The sequence below is a fragment of the Pongo abelii genome, chromosome 11 (assembly GCF_028885655.2).
Source record: "Pongo abelii isolate AG06213 chromosome 11, NHGRI_mPonAbe1-v2.0_pri, whole genome shotgun sequence".
In the NCBI taxonomy this organism is placed as follows: Eukaryota; Metazoa; Chordata; class Mammalia; order Primates; family Hominidae; genus Pongo; species Pongo abelii.
Genome location: NC_071996.2, coordinates 52,949,180 through 52,957,286, shown reverse-complemented (window position 1 = coordinate 52,957,286; position 8,107 = coordinate 52,949,180).

Below are 8,107 nucleotides of genomic sequence, written 5' to 3'. Positions count from 1 at the left end.
ATATTGTAATTTTTTGTTTAAGTAGTTTTACATTGTCTTTTTTTCATAATTAGGTTAGCTAATGGATTGAAATTTTAGACTTTTCAAGAAAATAACTCAGAAATTTGGTTACAAATTTTGTAATTGTGTTATCTCATTATTTTTAATATATATTTTTATATTTATCTCATTAATTATTTCTACTTTTATTAGATTTGTTGTGGGTTTTTCCCCTATCTTTTTAATCTGAATGTTTAACTCATCTATTTGTATTATTTATTACTTTATTGATATTATTTCTTGTTTTATTGTATTATTTCTTGTTTATTGATGTAAGACTTTCATGTTAGGTATTTTCTTCCAAGAACCTCTCTAACCAAATCCATAGTGCTAATATGTATTTGAGTCTTTGACCCAAGAGTATTTTAAAAAGAGATTCCTCAAATTTAGAGGTAGCATGGTATTTTTGTTTATTTTTTAACTTCTACTACATTAATTTTAGTTCAATACATAGGTCTGAGATTGTTACTTGTATTGTTATTTATTTTTAGGATTTGGCAAGTTTTCTTTGTGGCCAAGATTTGTGATTGTTCCATGGGTACCTGAAAATATGTTCTGCCTTCACAGTAGAAAATCAAGTAGAAGAGACTTCTTAATTATGTTATTTAGGTCTCCTATATTCTTATTTTTAAAACTTGATTAAACATAAAATGGGATGGGCACGGTGGCTTACGCCTGTAATCCCAGCACTTTGGGAGGCTGAGGCGGGCGGATCATGAGGTCAGGAGGTGGAGACCATCCTGGCTAACACAGTGAAAACCTGTCTCTACTGGAAATACAAAAAATTAGCCGGGCGTGGTTGTGGGTGCCTGTAGTCCCAGCTACTCGGGAGGCTGAGGCAGGAGAATGGTGTGAACCTGGGAGGCAGAGTTTGCAGTGAGCCGAGATCACACCACTGCACTCCAGCCTGGGTGACAGAGTGAGACTCCATCTCAAAAAAAAAAAAAAAAACCATAAAATGATAGTGATATGGTTTAGATCTGTGTGTCCACCCAAATATCATGTAAATTTGTAATTGTCAGGGTTGGAGGTGGGGCCTGGTGGGAGATGACTGGATTCATGGAGTGGATCCTTCATGAATGGTTTAGCATCATCCTCTTAGTGTTGATAGTGAGTGAATGAGTTATCGAGTTATCACAAGATCTGGCTGTTTAAAAGTGAGTAGCATCTCCCCCACCTCTTTCTTTTGCTTTCACCATGTGAGATGTGCCTGCTCCTGCTTTGCCTTCTGCCAAAGCTTCTGCTTTGCTTCCTGAGGCCTCTTTCCTATACAGGCTGTGCAACTGTGAACCAATTAAACCTCTTTTCTTCATAAATTATCCAGTCTCTGGTATTTCTTTATAGCAATATGAGAAGGAACTAATACAGAAAATTCATACTGAGGAGTGGAGCATTGCTATAAAAATACCTGAAAATGAAGCAACTTTGCAACTGGGTAATGGGTAGAAGTTGGAAAAGTGTGAAGAGTTCAGAAGAAGACAAGGAGATGAGGGAAAGTTTGGAACGTCTTAGAGACTTGTTGAATGGTTGTAACCAAGGTGCTGAAAGTGATATGGACAATGAAGTTCAGGATGAGGAAGTCTTAGATGGAAACGAGAAACTTATTGGGATCTGGAGTAAAGGTCACTTTTGCTATGCTTTAGCAAAGAGCCTAGCTGTATTGTGTTCCTGCTCTAGGGATCTGTGGAACTTCTGAAAGGAATGATTTAGGGTATCTGTCAGAAGAAATTTCTAAGCAGCAAAGCATTCAAGATATGGCCTGGCTGTCTCTAACTACCTATGCTCATATGCGTGAGCAAATAAATAACCTAAAACTGGAACTTATATTTAAAAGGGAAGCAGAGCTTAAAAGTTTGGAAAATGTGCAGCCTTGCCATTGCAATTGAAAAGAAAAGCCCATTTTCAATTGAGGAATTCAAGCAGGCTGCATAAATTTGCATAAGTAAAAAGAAGCAGCTATGTGCTAATAGCCAAGAAAATGGGGAAAAGGCCTCAAAGGCATTTGAGGTTTTGTGGACCAGGCCCAGGCCCTGCCTCCCTGTGCAGCCTCAGGACACTGCTCCCTGCATCCTAGACACTTCAGCCATGGCCCAAAGGGGCCCAGATACAGTTTGGGCCACTGCTTAACAGCGTGCAATCCATAAGCCTTGGTGGCTTCCATGTGGTGTTAAGCCTGTGGATGCATAGAGTGTAAGAGTTGAGGCTTGGGAGCCTTCATCTAGATTTTAGAGGATGTATGGAAAAGCCTGGATGTCCAGGCAGAAGTCTTCTGCAGGGGTGGAGCCCTCATGAGGAACCTCTACTAGGAAAGTGCCTAGTGGAACTGTGAGAAGAGGCCCACCGTCTCCAGACCCCAGAATGGTAGAACAAGTGGCAGCTTGCAACCTGTGCCTGAAAAATTTGCAGACACACAATGCCAGCCCTTGAGAACACCTGTGGGGGCTGAACCCTGCAAAGCTATAGTGGCAGAGCTGCCCAAGGCCTTGGGAGTCTACCCTTGCATCAGAGTGCCCTGGATGTGGGACATGAAGCTAAAGGAGATTATTTTGGAGCTTTAAGATTTAATGACTGCCCTGCTAGGTTTAGGACTTGCATGGGGCCTGTAGCACCTTTCTTTTGGTCAATTTCTCCCTTTTGAAACAGAAGTATTTACCCAATGCTTATACCTCCATTGCATCTTGGGAGTAACTTATTTTTTATTTTACAGGCTCATAGGCAGAAGGGACTAGGCTTGTCTCAGATGAGACTTTAAACTGTGGACTTGTGAGTCTGTGCTGGAACAAGTTAAGACTTTGGGGAACTGTTGGGAAGGCATGATTGTATTTTGCAATCAGGGAAGGAGGTGAAATTTGAGAGGGGCCAGGGGCAGAATGATGTGGTTTCGATCTGTGTCTCTGCCCAAATATCATGTCAAATTGTAATCCTTAGTGTTGGAGGTGGGGCCTAGTAGGAAGTGATTGGATTCATGGAGTGGATTCTTCATGAATGGTTTAGCATCATCTCTCAGTGTCATTATTGTGCTGGAATGAGTTAAGACTTTGGGAGACTGTTGGGAAGGCATGATAGTATTTTGCAATCAGGAAGGACATGAAATGTGGGAGGGGCCAGGGGCAGAATGATGTGGTTTGGATCTGTGTCCCTGCCCCAAATATCATGTCGAATTGTAATCCTCAGTGTTGGAGGAGGGGCCTAGTAGGAGGTGATTGGATTCATGGAGTGGATTATTCGTGAATGGTTTAGCATCATCCCTTGGTGTTGTTCTTGTGATAGTGAATTATTGAGTTCTCACAAGATCTGGTTGTTTAAAAGTAGGTAGCACCTCCCTCCTCTCTCTCTTCCTCCTGCTCCCATCATGTGAGGTGTGCCCACTCCTACTTTGCCTTCTGTCATGAGTAAAAGCCCCCTAAGGCCTCTCCAGGAGCAGAAGCCACTATGTTTCCTATATAGCCTATGGAATGAGCCAATTAAACCTCTTTTTTTTGTAAATTACCCAGTCCCCAGTATTTCTTTATGGCAATGTGAGAACAGGCTAATACAGATAGTGAGAGTCTCTTTCTCACAGTGTGATTCTTCCTTTTTCTTTGTGTTTCCTGTGCTATTTACTTTATGATTATTAATGCTACATTATTTGGTATATGGTTATTCCTAATTACTAAACACCATTGTAAATTTCATTCTTTACCAATATAAGTTGACTATAATTGTATCATCAAATGCCTTTTTTCCCCTATTTACTTTTTCTTTTTTTTCTTTTCCTTTTTTTGTTTTTTGAGATGGAGTCTTGCTCTGTCGCCCAAGCTGGAGTGCAGTGGCATGATCTCAGCTCACTGCAAGTTCGCCTCCCAGGTTCACACCATTCTCCTGCCTCAGCCTCCCAAGTAGCTGGGAGTACAGGCTCTTACCACCATGCCTGGCTAATTTTTGTATTTTAATAGAGACGGGGTTTCATTGAGTTAGCCAGGATGGTCTCGAACTCCTGACCTCGTGATCCACCCTCCTCAGCCTCCCAAAGTGCTGGGATTATAGGCGTGAGCCACCGCGTGCAGCCCCTATTTACTTTTTCTAACACTAAGTTTGTAACCCCTGCTTTCCTAATTGTTACTTGCATTTTTCTCACATGCATTTTCCCATATTTTAATTTATAACTTTTCTTATTTTGTTTTTTTGTTTTAAGTATCTGTTGTATAAAGCCTACAATTAAATTTAGCTTTACAATTTCCAAAAAAAAATCTTTTTTTGGGATTTTGAATAGGCAAATTTGTCCATTAATACATTTATTAATGCAAAAATAATGTTTGATCTTAGAAATATGTAATATTTTACACCACCTTCATCTCAGTTTTTATTCTTACTTTGTATGGTTTTCTATAAGATCTGTATTTGCTTTGCTTTGTGGCTATCTTAATTCTTATGACTTAAAAGGTTTTCATATTTGTTCTGTATTATTGCCATTATACAATATCCTTAATCCTCTATTTCTTTTGAAAGACTGTTAATTCCTTACTATGAGCAATGACAAAATACATATCGTTCCATTTCTCATTCCTTTCCCTGGCACTATCCAATTTTTGGATGATTATGTGTTTTGTCCTAATATTTGCCTTTCTGTCTTTATGCTTCATCTTTTGTGACTTAACTGTGCAGACTAAAATAACGTTTTAGCTCCACTCCTCATGGGTTGAGAGTTGCCCCTGGTAGCTTAGCTTTCATTGCAAAGCTCCTCTGCACTCGCTTTCTGAGCTGACTAGGCTGCCCTGACTTTGATGAAAGCCCTGCGGCAGAAGAGCAAAAAGCCTACATGGAACTGTCCACACAACTGCGCAGGATTCAGAAGTGGGTCCAGGGATGTAATGTGAGCACCAAAAGCATCTGTTCCAGTATCCACAGAAGAGTGAGTGTTAATTCATGCAGCATCAGTTGGGCATTGATATCATGCTTGAGCCTCAGGTTGCATCACCTCTGTGATACCAGCAAGTGTGGGAAAGGCTGTGAAGAAGCCTGTTCAGTTCACACAGTCTATCTTTTGGGCTTATCTTCTCTTTTGTGTTCTGAGCAACAGCTACTGTTCTTGCTGTTCTTGTTCCCATGAGAACAAACACAAGCCATGTGACTTATGAAGGTACACAATAGTTAGGGCCTGATCAGGCTTCTGTTGGAGACAGACACTAAAACTAGATGCAGTCAATAAAAATACAGGTCAAAAGTATTACAACTATAGTTGCCAAAGTAGCTGGTCAATAACACCTTTCATAAATCAGGTTGTTAAAAATGGATTTCTCTGTGTCTCTTTCTGGCCTAAAATACACAAGATGAAACAGATCAATTTATTAAATTGCTTAGATATGTCTGTTTTTCTAAATTCCAGTTACTAAGTGTGTGCGCTTTTGGGCCTCACATCTGGATTAAAATCTTGCCTTTGCCACATACTGACCGTGCAAACTTGGGCAAGTTACTGAACCTTTCTGGGACTCAGTTTCTTCATCTGTTAAAATGAGGTAATAATAGTACTTACTTCATAGTGTTGACAAGTAGATTTTTAAAATCATTTTAAAAATGATATATGTAAAGTGTTTTAAACAGTGCCTGGTCCATAGTAAACACTGTACAACTGTTATCTCTAATCATTATTATTGTTGTTAATATACTCCCACTATTAGGTAAAGGGTCCCTTCTTGTGTGTGTCTATAATGCCTTTATAAAACTGATCTTACGGTGGCTCGGTGGTTCACGCCTGTAATCCCAGCATGTTGAGAGGCCGAGGCGGGCAGATCACGAGGTCAAAAGATTGAGACCATCCTGGCCAACATGGTGAAACCCTGTCTCTACTAAAAATACCCAAATTAGCCAGGTGCGGTGGCACATGCCTGTAGTCCCAGCTACTCGGGAGGCTGAGGCGGGAGAATCACTTGAACCTGGGAGGCAGAGGTTGCAGTGAGCCGAGATCGTGCCACTGCACTCCAGCCTGGCAGCAGAGTGAGACTCTGTCTTAAAAAAAAAAAAAAAAAAAAAAAAAAAAAAACAAAAAAAAACTGATCTTACTTACAGTTACTTATGCAGTGCGCATCTTACCTACTAGACTGCACGCTGTGAAAACAGGGATCCTGTTTATCTAATCCACAGTTTTTTCTAGCTCCTGGTAAATAATGTGGAACATGGTATGGTTCAATAAATACTTTGTTGCTTAAAAGGGTGAATTACTCAGTGAATCATTCAATCAATCCTCCTCATTTAGCTCCTGTATGTGCCAATTTTCTGAGGTAGAGCATATATTTTGAACTCTCTCACTCATTATAGAGAAGCACTATTCTGATATAAGCTTTGAACATACCTCTTAAAACTATATTTATATTTCCCCTTCGGTGATAAAATATAGATCAGACTGATAGATCAGCCTAACCTGTAACTCTTCTCCCTAACCACCGTACACAGATTGACTTAAATTACTCGGATACATGATTTTTTTTTCAATGGATTATATAGACCCTATGGTGTGACCATTCAGGCATATGCTTGAAAAAATTCTCAGTCCTGACCCCTACCCCATCCTATTCCTGTTACCCTGGAAAATAGTCATTAATACCTCTGCCATATGGGATAAAAATGGGTTAATTTCTAAATTGTCTGATGTAGGTAATTACCTTTTTGTCTATTTTTCACTCTTTTTAAATTGTATGCCCCCAAAGCTAGAATTGATAAGCTTCAAAGTGAATGGAGAGAAACTGACCCCAAAATTTCTGATTTCCAAGCAGTCGGAGGTGGTTCAAGAGTGTAGGACCTGGATGGGGGAGCTAAATGAACAGGATTGATTGATTGATTCAGTGATTATTCATTCATTTATGCAACAAAGTGTTTATCGAAACAGCTTCGGGTGAGATAAAATTGTCCTTTGTCAGGGGCCTGAGATTTCTTCTAACATGGAAACACTGCATTCCACTGACACATTAGGAATACTCATTGGCTGGGCAAACCATGAAGAGGAGCAAAAGCGGAAGGGAACTAACATTAATTTACCCCCAGTTGTGTCAGATGCATCATCTTATTTAATCCTCACTGCTATGAATCCTATAATTAAACCTCTTTTCGATGGGAGGAAACCGAGATCCAGAGAGTTGATGCAACTTGCTCAGGGTCCAGATAGAAAGAAACAGCTGATCATTGATTATTTTGATTATTTGTCATTGCTGATAACTAACATTGGCTCACTCAGAGTCTCAACTGCCTAATTAAGTGGGTCCAGGGGTGTGATGTGAGCACCAAAACATCTCCCCACTCCCATCTTCCCCTCAATTGTATGAGATCTCACATTGCAGGGAACACATCTTTTGCTGCATCTATTGCTTCTTAAACCCTATCCACCCCCAGAAATTGGTCTTTCTGTCAAACAACCCCTGTTTACATGGAGTTTCCCTATCTTTGTCCCACTCTGGGGCCTGCTCAGGTAGAAAGTGATTTACAGAAAGTAATTAACTACATGTTTTGTGTTTGCATTTTAATTGGTGCTTAGATTCCAGTATATACAATCTATTATTTTCTTGACTTGATTACTTTCTTCCTGAGTTCTTCAAATTCTATTTTTACTTCTGCATCTCTCTTGCTGACTCCTGCCCCCAAGGACCTGCCCTTATCCTCTTTTGTGAGCTACACAATGTTCTCTTATTAACTAAAGTCACACCTTTACAACTTTCAGTATCATTTCTACTCACATGAATCAGATATCTATTTCTGACCTCTCTGTTGAGCCCAAGATTTGCATTTCCAATACCCAGTTGGACATCCAATAAATGTTTGCTCAGGTTTGGACATGTTGATTCTGATGCAAGCCTAATGTCTATTAGAAGACTCCCATTCATGTCTGTATTTATTTGTTAATCTCTAAATGGATGCCAAGCTAATGCTTCAAAATCAACAAGCCCAGACTTCTCCTTGCTCCCTGGTTTTATGAATGTTATCACTGAGCCACCTAAACTTAAAACCTAGTTACCTTTGTCTTGCTGTCTTCCCTGAACACCCATGTGAGTTGGGTCACCAGATTTTGTGGACTTTACTCGATCCTTATAAGGTCGCTTTT